The sequence below is a fragment of the Barbus barbus genome (assembly GCF_936440315.1).
Source record: "Barbus barbus genome assembly, chromosome: 19".
Taxonomy (NCBI): Eukaryota; Metazoa; Chordata; class Actinopteri; order Cypriniformes; family Cyprinidae; genus Barbus; species Barbus barbus.
In genome coordinates this window covers 25625459-25641198 of record NC_136747.1, presented here as the reverse complement: position 1 = coordinate 25641198, position 15740 = coordinate 25625459, and positions in this window count along the sequence as shown.

The window sequence follows — 15740 nt, the reverse complement described above, 5'->3', positions numbered from 1 at the left end:
ACAGAAATAGTTAATAGTATTCTTGAACTGTGAATCCTGCTGAATGTATATGCTTGTATATTATGTATACTATGTATATGTCTGTGAAATATGCATTTGGTAAAATATTTTAAATTTGTTTTTCATTTTAAAAAGGTTGTTTGTCATTTAGCAGATGTTTTCTTGCCCAAAGCAACCTCTAATACAGGACCGGCAGTCTGAAAGTGACCTGGAGTGAAGGGACATTCTCAAGGGAATTAAAAAACAGTGAGTACAGTATTATCACAGTATTATTTTCCATCTGAGATTTTGTTGTGTATTGTTACAGCAGGTGAGGCCATTGCATCCTAGAAAGGTACTTTCTAGGAACCTAGAAAGCTCTAGGTTTGTAAAGCTAGTGTCACTGAAACCTGTCATCATTTATTTACTATCATGTCGATCCAAACCTGTATGATTTTCTTTCATGAGGAACGCAAAAGGAGATATTTGACGAGGCTTTCCCAGACAATACAAGCAAACCAGGACTTTCAATCTAAAAAGAAGACCAAAAGATGCCATTAAATGTATTGCATACAATTGAACAGAATTTATAATACACTATATTGCCAAAAGTATAGTGTTTGGGGATGAGTTTTTGGCTCAAGGTCTGCATATAAAGTCACACCAGAGGTGTTCAGCTGGGATCAGGACTTGGCTTTCTGTTCTTCCACACTGACTGAATCAATCATGTCTTTTTGAACCGTGCCTTATACACAGAGACACTGTCATGTTAGAATAGAAAAGGGTCCTGTCCAAACTGTTGCTATAAAATTAGAAGCACACAATTCCGTAGAATATCATTATATGCTTTAACATTAAGATTTATACTCATAGAAATTACTAAAGTAGTCAAACCTATTCATTAGACGGGGGTGCCAATACTTTTGTCAATATAGTGTATAATCTACCTAATATAATTTCCATATTTCTTCTATCATATGGCTTCAGAAGAATTGATATACAGTGTAAATTAATGTTTTTCCATCGAATTCTTGTAGCTTGAAAGTCATACAGGTATTAATCAGAGTAAATATGTTGACAGCATTTTTTGTCGAATTAAGGATGCCACCAGAAGCAATATTGTTTAGTCATTCAGGAAAGTACAATATTGACAAAACAAGGCCATCTGCTGTTTCTAATACAAAGATTTTAAAAATAGCTGTTTGGATGTTGTTTCACCTTCAAGCTTAAAACATTTCCAAACCACATCATTGTAAATTAGCAATAAAAACAAGCGTGCACCAGAGGGCATCATCGCACAAAAATACGCAATAGCGGACAATAAGCATGCTTCCATTCAATTCTGTTTATGGAAATGTTTTTGAGGAACTTGTCGAGCCCATCAAATCTTGGCCTCACGGCATGCATTAGCATGCGACACTGATTGTGTTAATAATTTCAGACACCTCTGGCCTTTCCAGATTATCGCTGTCTGATGTGCATGAGCCTTAAGAGATGGTTGCCAGGAAACAGCCTGCACATTAATTGCCAACATTTCCGATAATTCAGTGTAATCTGTTCAGAACGATCGACTCGCTGGAGCTCGTCTATGTAGTGTCAGTTTAAATGAATGGTAAGCCAGGGAAAGTTTCACCTTCCTGTAGAAAACGGACCATTTTTTCACATTTGTATGGGTTTTTCTGTCCGTGTCCATGGGTCAGTGCTCGGCTGACAGGTCATTACTGGCAGTACTGATGCACTTTGAGACGACCCATCAAGCATCTGATGCTCTCTTCTGCTGTTGAATGCTGTGTATTGAGAGTAAACATGTTGACAAGATGTTAGTAAGATGACCGTCCTATCACAATTTTTTCTCTTGACCATAGATGGCACAATCTCAGTACTTTTGAAGAATGGCTATGCTATGATATTTTTAATTTAGTTATTTCAGGGAAATGGTAATCTGACTTTTGTGTCTATTTGTTAGATGTTTTTTTGTTATGATAGGACAGTATTTGGCTGAGATACAACTATTTGAAAATCTGGAATCTGAGGGTGCAAAAAAAATCCAAATATTGAGAAAATCTCCTTTAAATTTGTCCAAATGAAGTTCTTAGCAATGCATATTACTAATCAAAAATGAAGTTTTGATATATTTACAGTAGGAAATTTACAAAATGTCTTCATGGAACATGATCTTTACTTTATAATATCCTAATGATTTTTGGCATAAAATAAAAATCTATAATTTTGACCCATACAATGTATTTTTCGCTATTGCTACAAATATACCCCAACGACTTAAGACTGGTTTTGTGCTCCAGGGTCACAAATTATTATTATTATTTTGTATTTATATATTTATTTAAATTAGAAGGATAAAATTACACTCTAGGGGTAAGGGGTGACCTAAAACCACTTCTTCTTATGTAAACAATGTTCTTTGTGTTTGTAGCAAAAAAAACTTGTACACTGAGATCATTATATCATATTTTGCTTTAAGGGGAGCCTTTAGCCGTGGTGCATCTTACATACAGTGTATTTAAATGAGACTATTTATAAAGCTTAGAAACGTGTTTCCTTTTGGCACTGAATCTCAGTTCAAGGCTAATGCATGACACTTCCTCCCACTTAAAATATTTTGAGCTGTGTGAAAGAAAAATAGTCAGGTGTCTAGTAAAAAAATAGCTTTGATGGAATTAAACGTTTGCAAAAAGGTTTTGAATGCCTCATCCTTTGCTGGAAATGACTGAAGAAATTCTGAATTTGTGCAATGGCAGTTTAGCAGTAAATTTAGACTTAGTTAAACCTGCTCAAGGTGCACGAGGAGTCGTTTGGTGAAAGTGGAGGTGGAAAGTGTTTTGCGAGAGCATTCGTTCTCAATGAAGCGGATCCTTTGTGTTTGTTATTCCGAGAAGTAAGAAAATGCCGTGTGGGAGTGAGTCATTAATTAACTTTCAGCAGCCTAATGAAAGGCCTCGAAGGAAAGAAACACACTAATGAGATTAACAACGGTGTAAATAAATTAACTTCAGTACAGGCCTATCAGTCACCAGTGCTGCTGACACAAATTGCTGTTGTTTAGCAAAATCACTTCACGTCAGTCCGGCCTGTTATCATTGGTCGTTTCTGTATTGTAAAATAAGAGCGTAAACACTCGCTTGTGAGGATATATATATATATATATATATATATATATATTGATTGAGTGAATTTTTGAATGAATAAATGTTAAAATGAAGCATCTTTTATAAATCATTTTATGGTTATAAAGCTATCAATACTTAATTTAAGTAGCACAAACATAGAAGGTTTGTGTGGATTGTTGAAATGTAGGAAAGGCTATAAAGCAGAACAATGGACTGAAATTACTTCTTTAAATAGTTTTCCTCGTCAGCAGCGACAGTAATTTCAGCTTTATTGCCACACTTTTCACTCTTTAAATTATATTATGGAAATGACAGGACAGAAAAAGTAAAGTAAATAATACGGTTTGTAATATTTTGTCAAATCTGCTCATTATACCTTAAAGAAAGCAATGCAGATATTCAGATGAGCGCATCGATTTGCACGTTTAGCATATTCGCGGTTCAATTATGCTTTTTTTATTAGATTAAATGAAGATTTCTAGTCACCTACAAAATGTTAAAAATACTTACTGTTCATCTTTTATAACAGCCCTGCATCTTGGGAAAAAAATAAGACGGTACCTAATTTGATGATAAATATATAATATTAATAAATATTAATCAAAAATATTCATGTAGGCCTACAGTTTTTTTCACAGAATAAGAGTAAATTATGGGTAACGCTTTACATTACATTTAACTACATTAGCATGAACTAGCAATGAAAAATTCTTCTAAAGCATTTATTCTTAATGTCAATTTCAACATTTACTAATGCATTCTTAAAATCAAAAGTTGTCTATTAATAGTATTTAATAGACTTAAATAGCTAACGCAAACTACTATTTATTAAGTAAAATTACCAAAGTTTAAATACTGTAACAAACATATTGCTCATTTTTAATGTTTGTTAATAGGGTTGACAGACGATGCCATCGTCCAGCGCCGATCGCTGTTGAGCCGACATCGTGATTCCTAACCCCCTTTGGGCTTCGGGGACAGTACATGTAAAAATTGATTGAGAATTGAACAAGTTAAATTCAAGTAATCTGGCTCAGAAGATAGGAAACATGTCTTTTGTGCCAGTTTGTCTGCTGATTAATGAAAAATACAAGACTTTATTTATTGGGGGTGGTGATGGCGCAGTGGATAAGACACATGCCTTTGGTGTGAGAGACCCGGGTTCGAATCCACTGTGAGACACCAATGTGTCCCTGAGCAAGACACTTAACCCCTAGTTGCTCCAGAGGCGTGCGACCTCTGACATATATAGCAATTGTAAGTCGCTTTGGATAAAAAGCGTCAGCTAAATGAATAAATGTAAATGTAAAATGCACATTTTGTGAGAATTGTGTCAAGTTTGAACAAAACAGGCACTACTTTTGGAATCAGCACAGAACAATTAGTAAAAGAAATATTAGACTTGATTGGGCAAATATGTTGCATGGTGGTGTGATGTACAGTATTATACATAGTCTCTCCCAAATTGTAGTTCATTAAAAAACTTAAAGGTGCTTGCATAGCATACCATTTTCTTTGGCTTATTGTCCAAATGTACAAAATCGGCGTACTTTTCCCACTTTGTAATTTATGCAAATTGCTCTTAATCTAACATTAGCACTCCTTTGTGTTTGAGAAGGCTGCTGTTTAAACCACAATACTAGTCGTTGATTTCATTAAAATTCATTTTAGCTTTTGAACGTTAACCATCATCACCTCGGCTTTATTAGTGCAGGTAGTGTGGACTCTTGGCTCTTCCTAATAAAAATGCCTTGCCTACTTCTATATAATTTTTTTTTTTTTTTTAAAGCCTGTGCATTTTCATTTCGAGTGCTGTTCTGATTGTGACCCCAGACTGCACCTCCACAATCTGTTCTTGATGAATTTTTTTATTGTTGCTGATATGGGACTCACCCGTCAGCATTTCATTCTCAAACCACTGAACTCCAGACAGAACTGGAAATACATTTGTCATTAGTACGCATCAGAGAATATCTTTCAAACATTTATTCGATAAATAAAAAAACGAATATATCTTGATGATAATGTTGTTGTTTATAACAGTACATTTAAATTGGAAAAAGTATATCTTATGATTTGCTTTGCTTTCAAATTTTGTACAAGACATTGCAGAGGATATATAGCCTATATATCGCCTCACAAACACACATATATATATTATATCCACATACACATACATACACACACATATATATTAGTGCTGTCAATCGATTAAAAAAATTAACTAATTAATTGCACATTTGTCTAAAATTAATCGCGATTAATCCCACCTAACATTAAAGTTTTTAAATATACTTTTATATTGCAATAATTTCACATTCAGTCTTCAAATGTACAAACAACATACAATTCTTTAAATGGCATCTTTTTATGATTGAAGGCCAGCATCACTGATATATCAATACTACTGATGGTTTATATTTGAGGACACTGTTTACTAAGCAGCAACAAACCTTTGGTGCTTATCAAGCGTTACGACTCACAAAAATGTACAGAGGTTACCACATTTTCTGCCAAAATACCTTAGTAACTGCATTTATCCTGCATGCTTGTAAGCCTTGTAAGGGCAAATGGTATTCGTTCAATTGTATTTGTGTGCTTTGTGTTCAATAGTTTTTAGCTCTCATGAAAGATGTAGAGTTTGACGAAATACTAGGGAAGGGTCTATGCCATCTGTGGGAAAAACTAACTCTCTTTGGAACCTTTATTTGTAGTAGTGTAGGTGAAAATGTGAATCACTAACATGAGCCAGAGTAGTACTAATCTTTGTCATAGCAATAATACAGCATGCCAATAAATCACTGAATAATATGGGATCTCAGTCAAAGGAAGAGTTCTAATTTATTTTTAAATGGCAGTGGTGTCTATCACAAGTTATCACTATTTTACTGTAGTAATTATAATAGCTAGTCGATATGGTGTTTAGGTGGATGCTATGGTTATAAAGCTTATTTTATTTTATTTTTACATTTAATAAACATTGTTATGGCAACCTGAGAAAGGAGATACTTTATGTGACAAAAAACAGATGAAATGTGCTTTCTTGATTCTCATTCTCTAGTGATGACAGAGGCTGATGGGATGGGTTATCGCAGGTTATCAGGCGATTTGTACGAACATGCTCCGGTAGTTAAAAATCCATTGTTGTTTAAATCAACAAAGCAGCGCCTCAGATATATTTTGCTGATATGGGAGTGCGGAGGTGCAGATTACAGTGAGAAAACGCCAACAAAAGCACCCATATCTAAGATCTCTCACATACCCTTCGGGATGTTTGTCTTTCGTACATCGTTCATTAAATTCGTTCACATTGACTGCGGAAATTACACCTGTATCAGCAACTGTGAGGCCTTTCATTTTAAGCTGGTGTTTGTGCACGACAGTCGATCGTACGGCAGGATAGGATCGACCTAACCTGATTCAATACGATGGGATCACAGAGTGAGACTGACAGAAGAACACGCATATTTCTTTGTTTTTATTTTCATTTTGCGTGTCATTGTCTTCGCTGTACATATGCTAGCGGGGGTGGCTAACGGCGTCTGTCGACGGAGCGTTGCAAAACGGCCATCTGTCTGCAATGTCTGTCAATACACACAATCCAATAAGACAGGCAATGTAATTCACAGGAGGCCTTTCACGCTTCTAGAGTCCAAAGGGAGCGCTGACACGCTGCAGGTTTGGATATAGTGTCTCTAAACCGCCGTTCATCCTCGCTGAACGTGTGCGCGGCATGATAGCGGGTATTTAGCACTCGTAAAACCAATCCTATTATGTGGATGTGTGTGTTGTTCAGATTCGTTCTCATTATCCCTGTCTCTCTCTCACACATTACTTTCATGTTCACTGTTGCTTGGGTAATTGTTTGAGTGTGTGTTGTTTCCAGGTCCGCTGGGATGGACGGTAATTCCTCCCCGTTCATGTTCCTCAACCTTTCGGCAGCTGTTTGGATCCCTGGAGGAAGTTTACCTGTAACTCCTTTTATACAGCATCACATGGACCTCTGTAACATCTGCTCAGCCACTGAAACGTCTCTGAGAATAATGAATTTAAATGGGTTTCTGTGGGTTTTAAAACATCTTTAAAAGTCTTAATTGACAAATTACAGCCTTAAAAGTCTTAAAATCAATGCACTGCAATATTTTCCTCAGTATTTTTGTCTTGTTGTCCAGTTCAAATATCGAGACATCCCGAAATCAAGGTTTACATTTCTTGGAGATGGAAAATGAGGATGTGAAGTCTTATTTTCTGAGAATTTGAACAATATGAAGTGAGTTTTTACTTGAAACGAGAACAAATATCTGTCAATGGGCAAAGAATACTCAGCCTTACCCCAACTGAGCTTGGCCTCTTTTGATACGAATCTTGGCCAGATAGATCCTCCATCTACAAAATAAATAAATAAACATATACATGAAACATTCTCACAGGGTAATAGAAATTTAAGTACTGAAGTGTCTATAAACTTTATTTTAGCAAACCTACCTCTACAATGGTTGCCATATTATTAATGGACTCCTGGTAAAATGATCTGTTTTCTTACTTTTCTTCAACATTAAGCAAAAGTGATCTTTCTTTTTTTGAATTTGTTTTTAAGCACATCCTCTGAGTCTTTTCTCTCAAGTATTTGGTAACAAGGGCTGAAGACAAGTGCTCGCCTGTTGTACCTGAAAATAGAGAAAAACATTTTTTACCCTCATCATTCTTTAAAATTATAACCGTATTGCATTGTGGAAATTACCATGTATATGCACATCTAATCAAACAGACCTTGAATTATTTTTGAATTAATCTTAATTTGCTTTGTCCTGTCAAAGAAAAAAAACTAAACATAGTTTGCCTAAACATATGTGGACGCCTGACCTGACCATCACACCTAACTGAGCATCACATTAAAAATGGGAATGCAATGAAAGTTGCTTTGTAATGATGTCAACTAAATGCATGAATGTGAGAAAATGTTAGTCACTAAGTTCTTCCGTACATCCAATTAAATAATTATAATAGTTAATAATAATTAGTAAAGGTGCCCACATATTTTTAAACGCATGCAGTCGTACTCATGGTGGCATCTCAGTCTTTAGGTTTCCTTGTAATCTTATGAATTTAATCCTTCATCCTTTTTGGGAATATTTAAGCTTTCGTAGTGTCAGTTAGGTTCATTAAAGTGTCTCCATCAATTTCAGTATCTGTTAAAACAACAGGAAACATAATTATAGTTATAAAGGCAGTTATAAAGTACATACAAGCAGTATTATTTACATACTACCTTGATAAGGGACAATGGTGTCTCTTTTGAGAATTGATGATAATAGTGCCCTGCTGTCGTCCAGGTTCAGTTCTTCATGAATGAATCAGCGGCACGTGACCAAGCAATCAGTGTGGCTGCGGATCATTATAGAACCTTTAATTCAACTTTGAACCTTTTGATAGCTAGAAGTTCATATATGCACTTTAAAGTTCTTTTATGAACTCTAAAGGTTCAATCTCTTCTAAGAGTGTATTTTTGTTCTGGTTCTCAGAAAACAACACTTCACTGCGTATGCCATTTTTATACTCAAGCAAATGCATATTGATTTAAGAATCTTTAGACATTTTTTCCTGGAAAATGAGACAAACACTGAGGAGGCACAGTTTGTTTGGCAGTGTGATCAGATGTTATTTACAAAAAAAAACATCTGTTGAATTTTTAACCTGTTATTAATAAAGTGTTATTAAGATAACTAATTGTTTACATTAATTATAATCACAATAATAGTTACTATATATTGATTGTTAGCTTTATGCAATGTTTCATTGGAAAACAAATGGCATTTTTGTTAAAATAATGAATGTGACGTGCTAAATTAATTTTAAGGACATGTCTAAAACCTTAAACATTAACACTGGCTGTGGGCTGTTTAAAAATGGGCATATTAATGTTAAATTATACATTCATGCATCTGTTGTTTAGCCTGGTGCACACTGTAACATTTATCGAACTTGGCTATTTCAGGTACTTTAACTGAATATCGAGCTTATTTACCAGTAAGTCTAGTAAATTATGCTTAATGTACAGTTATATTAAAATAACTGTATTTTCTTGTGTGTTAAATTGCTATTTCGTTCTGTGACACTGCTGGTGATGTTTGTTTTCTCCAATGCCAATGATCTGGGCAATAAGGACATTTTTCCTCGCTTAAAGCGGCTGATTACACGTCTCTTTACCCACTGTGGGAGCATCTGGATGTCACGATGTCCTGTCACAATTTCTGAATTTTCCTCTAATTAAGGACTAGCCTGCATGCTCATAATTTAGCATAAAGTGCAATTTCCAGTGTTTATTAGCATTTATTTATTTGTGAATAGAGTGCTCCATGAATGATGTGACGTGAACGCAACAACACATTTCCCCATTTTTGAATGGAATTGAATTAAGTTGATTAATGACAATTAAAGCTGCTTTTACCAGCTATTTAATGAAGGAGACAACATCCTGCTTCTGTGCAGATGTATTGTTATAATAAAATGTGATTCTGTTGACCTATCAGCATTAATTGAAATGAGATTCTTGTCTAAATCTTTTAATTTGTTTATTGCAGATATAGTCCTGATTCACCTCAAGCTGACTATCTCTAGGTATGAGCAGTTGATCCAATCAGAAATGGCACTGCACTACATGCAGGTATGAACCGTGTCCAAAACATTATTGAAACCGCATTTGGAGGTAGTTAATAATGCATATGGATCTGTACACAAGCAGCCACAGGAGATGTGTGTTGCTATCAGGTGTAAACAGAAATCTGTCTCGCCTGACCACTTGTGACGGATTTTAATCCCAGGTGTAAACGGGGTGCGTGGCTTATCTTCAGCACATCCTCTCATCCGTTGCCGGTGTCAGGAGTGCAGGACTTTTTTTTGTTTGTTTGTTTCTGTCCAAGCCTGTCAGAGCAAGAACGCTGCAGTTCTTCACCGCTGCTTTCATCTGCGCCTGTGATTGTGAACAAACAAAATGGTACAAAAGCTGTCAAGGGCAGTAGCCTTTCAGAAGGTACCAATGTGCACCCTTTAGGTACTAATTTGCTCCCTTTAGGTACTAATATGTGTATTTGAGGTAGTAATATGCACCCTTTACATAAGGTACAATGGTGTATACTTGAAAGTGTTCCACCCCAGTGACAGCTTTTGTATGTATTTTTTCCTGAAAGTATCCAGGAGAGAGCCGAGAAAATGCTTCCGCACAATCATAGCCACTCAGAATATAATTAATATTTAAGATGCTTACATGTCATGTCAGAATAACGGACATGAATAACAGCAGTTAGTTCCTGCTGCTAGATGCCGTAATTGTGCTGTTGTGCAGGAAAAAGCCATGTTTCTTTGTATTTTTGTCAATACACACCTGCTTTTGAATAGTCAACTACATAGTTTGCAAGGAATATACACACCACTGCTGAAAAGTTTAGATTGATAAGATTTTTTTAAGAATTCTCTTAAGTGACTTCTTCAGTGAAGTCACCAAGGCTGCTTTTATTTGTTCAGAAATACAGTAAAACAGTAATATTCTGAATTACAATTTAAAATAACTGATTTCTATTTGAATATAAATTGAAATGTAATTTATTTCTGTGATGCAAAACCAAATTTTCAGCATCATTACTCCAGTGTGTCACGTGATCCTTCAGAAAACATTCTAATATTTAGTGCTCAATAATTATTTATTATATTATATATATCATTAAAGATTTCTGAAAAGTGTCGCAATTTCCACAAAAATATTAAGCAGCAGAGCTTTGTATAGTCTGATAAAATGCAAAAGTGAAATATTAATTTATTAAATATTTTGATGATTATACAATTATTTATAATAATAATATTATTTATTTATTTATATATATATATATATATATATATATATATATATATATATATATATATACATATACATAAAATCATCAAAATATTTAATAAATGTATGATTATAATATTATTCATAATATATATATGTATTATAAATAATATTATAATCATCACAATATTTAATAAATTAATATTTCATTTTTGCATTTTATCAGATTATACAAAATGACACTTTGACACTATTTTTCAGAATTCTTTAATGAACAGAATTCAGTGAAAAGCATTTATTTGAAATAGAATCTTTTGAAATATTATAAATGTCTTTGTTGTCACTTTTGATCAACTTAATGGATCCTTGCTGAATAAAAGCATTCATTTCATTTTGAGAAATTCACATTACTGACCTGAAACTTTTTAATGGTAGTGCAAATCGGGAACAAAGTTATAACAGATGATATTTCATCTCATCAGCGCCGTATTTCTTTGGAGGGATTTTAATAGTGTGAAGCAGACTTGTATTTTTCACTGTCTGTGGCAAGGAGCCACATACAGAGTGATCAGTCACATGACATTTATGGCTTTGCAAAAAAGGCCAAAAAAATTATTTCTGGAACCTGCATCCAGGCTGTGCACTTCAGGGCCAACCGAGCAATTGCTATTGTGATGGATGGGAATGCTTAATGGATATTTTCCAGGTATATTAGAGCTCCTTGGAAGAGAGCCTACTTGTCAGAAGACCAAACAGAAGCCATGTTTGAGGATCCCACCATAAGACCACAGAAAATGTCAAGACCTCCATCACAATGTCGCCTCAAGCCTCCTTACAGTATCTGTTCCCGCCTCCAGGCATCTCTTCATCTCATCATGTTTCATGGCCAACATGCAAGCAAGGTTTTTAAGCAGCGCCGATGGAACCCTTACTGCTACGAGGTGCGTGTTATTTCCTATCATTTGAGATCTGGACCACCACTGACATACTCAACAGTCAGACTTCACCCAACTGCAGCGTGCAGGACTGTGAAAGAAATACAGGAGCGGACAGAAGGAACGACACTTGCCCAGAAGTAAGCGTTCGCTCAACATTTAGTTTCCATGGCTACTGTAATTAAACTAATGAATAGGATTGAAGTAAGAGGTTATGATTAAGGTCACTTCAAACAATATGACAGCAGTTTTATTCACAGGCCACAGTGATTTCATTGTTGGCAGAATGGCTTACAGAGAGTGATAGCATTGAGTGTCATTACCCATGTATGGGGTCAGTCAGTAATGTCAATTATGGTCTCGTATCAGTCACATTATAAATGATACTAATGATAATGCCATTCCTAATGATTTCAGTTGCTGTGACACAAGCAGTAGTCATTTGAGGTGCTTGCAGTCTATGCAGGGGTGGAAAATGAACACAAATCCTGTGCTTGATTTAAAGTACTTCAAAATACTTCAAAAGTTGGGGTTTTTGAAAAGTCTCATATGCTCACCAAGGCTGTATTTATGTGATTAAAAAAGTAAAATATTATTTATTCTAAAATAACCCTTTTCTCTTTGAATATATTTTAAAATGTAATTTATTTCTGTTATCAAAGCTGAATTTTTCAGCATTATTACTCCTGTTGTCAGTGTCACATGATCCTCCAGAAACCATTCTATATGCTGATTTACTGCTCAAGAAACTTACTATTATTATAATTATTATTGAACATGTTAATGTTTTTTTTTTTTTTTTTTTTTGCAGTCAAAACTGTGACAAATTATTATCAGGAGTATTTGATGAATAGAAAGTTCAAAAGATCAGGGTTTTGTTTATTAATAAATTTTTTTGTAATAGAAATCTTTTGTAACATTATACTGTCACTTTTGATTAGTTTAAAGTGTCATTTGCTAAATAGCATATTTTCTTTGAAATAAGATCTTATTGACCTTAAACTTTTGAACAGTGGTGAACTTATCAAAAGTAGTACTCCTCTATAAGGACATTGTTCATTTATTGTGTCACTGTAAAGCCTCACATTCTTTGAAAAAAAAAAACAGGCATGTCAAATAAGTTAATGTAATTAAAATGAAATTATTGTGCTTTGAAATGTAGTGAAATAACAGTTTTCCGAAATAAAACTAATAGTGCAAAAGTTCTGTGGACTGCTTTTAATTACAGTCTCTGTAATACAGTCTCTAACCAATAACCTGCAACAGATTTGAGGTCTAATCAAGTTTAAACTCATTGCTCGCCCCACAGTGCATCTCCTTCAACCACCCACACCAACTTTTGCTCATACACACTCAGTTGGCCGCTGCAGATAAACATTGGCAGGGTTGGCCGAACCAGGCTGGCCATGCAGACAGGGCTGCAACAGGCCAGGCAAGCACCCATAAATTAGGGTGTGCAAGCGGAAGTAATAGCGCAAGCAAAACGACTCATTAACTTTGATAGCAGGGGGTTCTGTTTGCACCATTGCAATACTGTGGCCCGCCACTGGGTGTGTGTGTGTCACTGAGGCCGTGTCCTCTGGCGGATGTGTTTTGAAGGGCAATAAGAGAAGAAAAAAGACAAGTGGTGTAATAAAGCCTGTGTCAATGAAATAATGGCAAGCTAGAAGATCGGTTGGGCTGCTCAATGAGAAATAATCCTAACTGGTTTATAGTCAATTTCTTAAATGAGCGAGCCGTAATGAACTTGTGATTAGCCATTAAACGAGTCCAGTGCATTATCTTCCGAGCCAAAGCCGCTGAATTAGAGTGAAAAAAATCCTTCCTAAGATGTCTTCCCCAGAATAATTGGTATGGTACAAACCACATCTTTGTTGTGCTGATGCAAGAGTTTGCAAAAAGATTTGTTTAATTATTTACTTTAGCTTCAAGCATTACATATAGCACTCTGAAAATGACTACTGACACACTGGTGCACGGTGCAGATTTAAGCAATGTCCTCTCTGTTGGTATGTTTCTGTGCTCGTTCAGTCGGCCTTAAGGGATTTAAAGAGTTTCTAATGCAATTTTAACATATCTACTAAAGATGCATTGGTTTGGTGAGTTACACACCATTGTTCATTCCAGTGCGCTCTGTGATAAATCCTTCCCTCGCTATGAACATCTACTGCCGCACTCGCTCTTACGTCAAGGTCAGAAGGAACATGTTCGTCTGAGGGTGAGATTGAAAGAGGGAGAATTAAAAAATAGTTTGGCCTGATGTCTTAGTAATGCGTCATATACCTTAAAGGCATAGTTCAGCCACAAATGAAAATGGCGTATGATGTTATTTCTTCAGTGGGGAAACAAAAGGAGACATTTTTGAAGACCAATTCAGTGCTTGTTTTTATGCTATTTCAGTGAAGAGGAATGGATTCTTTTTTTTTTTAGAGAATAATGACTTAAATGTAAAGCTAGCATATCAAGATCATTTTAGATAAAGTGCCTTTGTGTTTTGAAAGCATCCGTGCTCATTCATTGTAGATTATTGGACAAGAAAATATTATTTCAGTCTTTCTACTTCAGAATTTAAAGTTTGATTCAGTGTTACTTAATGGTTAATCGATTTAATCATTTAACGATTAATAATTTAGTTTAAAAATATAATCACGATTGTCATTAAAAAATTTTTTTTGGGACATTTCATCAGAATTATTGTACTTTCACATAAGCACAAACCAAGAAAATGTCAAGACGCATGGTTTGCTCGTATTGAAAAAGTAGAGATAGCTCTTCTGTAGAGGTAGCGTATGCTCATAGTTGCCAGATTGGATGGATTAAGCAAACCACTGGGCAGAAAATGTATTGATTTATAAAAAAAGGAGCTCTAATTGGAGCTCTCAACTGCAACCATAAGCTTTGGAGGCTTGATACCAATAACAAATAATGCAAATGAAATGTTTTGAGGATAAAGTATCAGTGGGCAAGTATTGAAGACCATTATGCTTAATAAATCGAGAGGAGCTGAAATCGCGGTCACAAATAAAAAATCATCATGCAGCCCTACCTTGATATTTCTTTGTAATTAATTGTAAGATTTACCGAATGGTTTCAAAGTAAAGTGTAAATACATGCAAAATAGAGGAAAGGCAGAGATATGGTGAATAAATGACAATTTTAGTTTTGTGTGAAATATTATTTTAACTGTGGATTTAAAGAGCTTCACCTGGAGGCCGAGGAGATGATTCACGTCCTGTGAATGTATTTTGGTTTGTTTGTATTTATTCATGTGGGATACGGCACATGGTAGAAGTATCTATCTGATTTTCTAGTGCATCTGCTGCTAAGCCAAACTGAATTAATTTTATCGGTGCTGTTGCATCACATGTGTCTTTTACTCTGAGTTCCTCCTTTCCACCTCCGTGCACATGTTTGTAAAGTTTCACTCTGTCTTCCTCCACCTGTCTTTGTGGATTCGTCACATCAACTTTACATTCTCACTGATCTGCTTTTGTCCACATTTCCACCTCGGCTGCTTTTGGCAGAATCGTGTTAATAAATTGCGATCTTCTCCTCCTGCTCATCCAAAAAACGATGAACACAGAGCAGCAGCGGCAGAGGGAGAGATGAAGAAGAGATGTAGCGGAGCGTAACACATTGAGTCGTCCTGTGGCCCGCAGCAACACTCGTCACACTACCCACTGCCAAAGCTCATGATGGCTCTGGAAAACAGCTCCACTGCCTCTCCGGCTCGTCCTGTTAGCTGCTGCTGTACATCAACTCTGTCCTGCTTTGTTATTGTTATTAAGAAAGTTTGTGCAGGGTGCAGTGCTCTTGGGTGTCAGAGTATTGTGAGAAATTATTCTGAAAGTTATTCTGGAGTAGTTATCT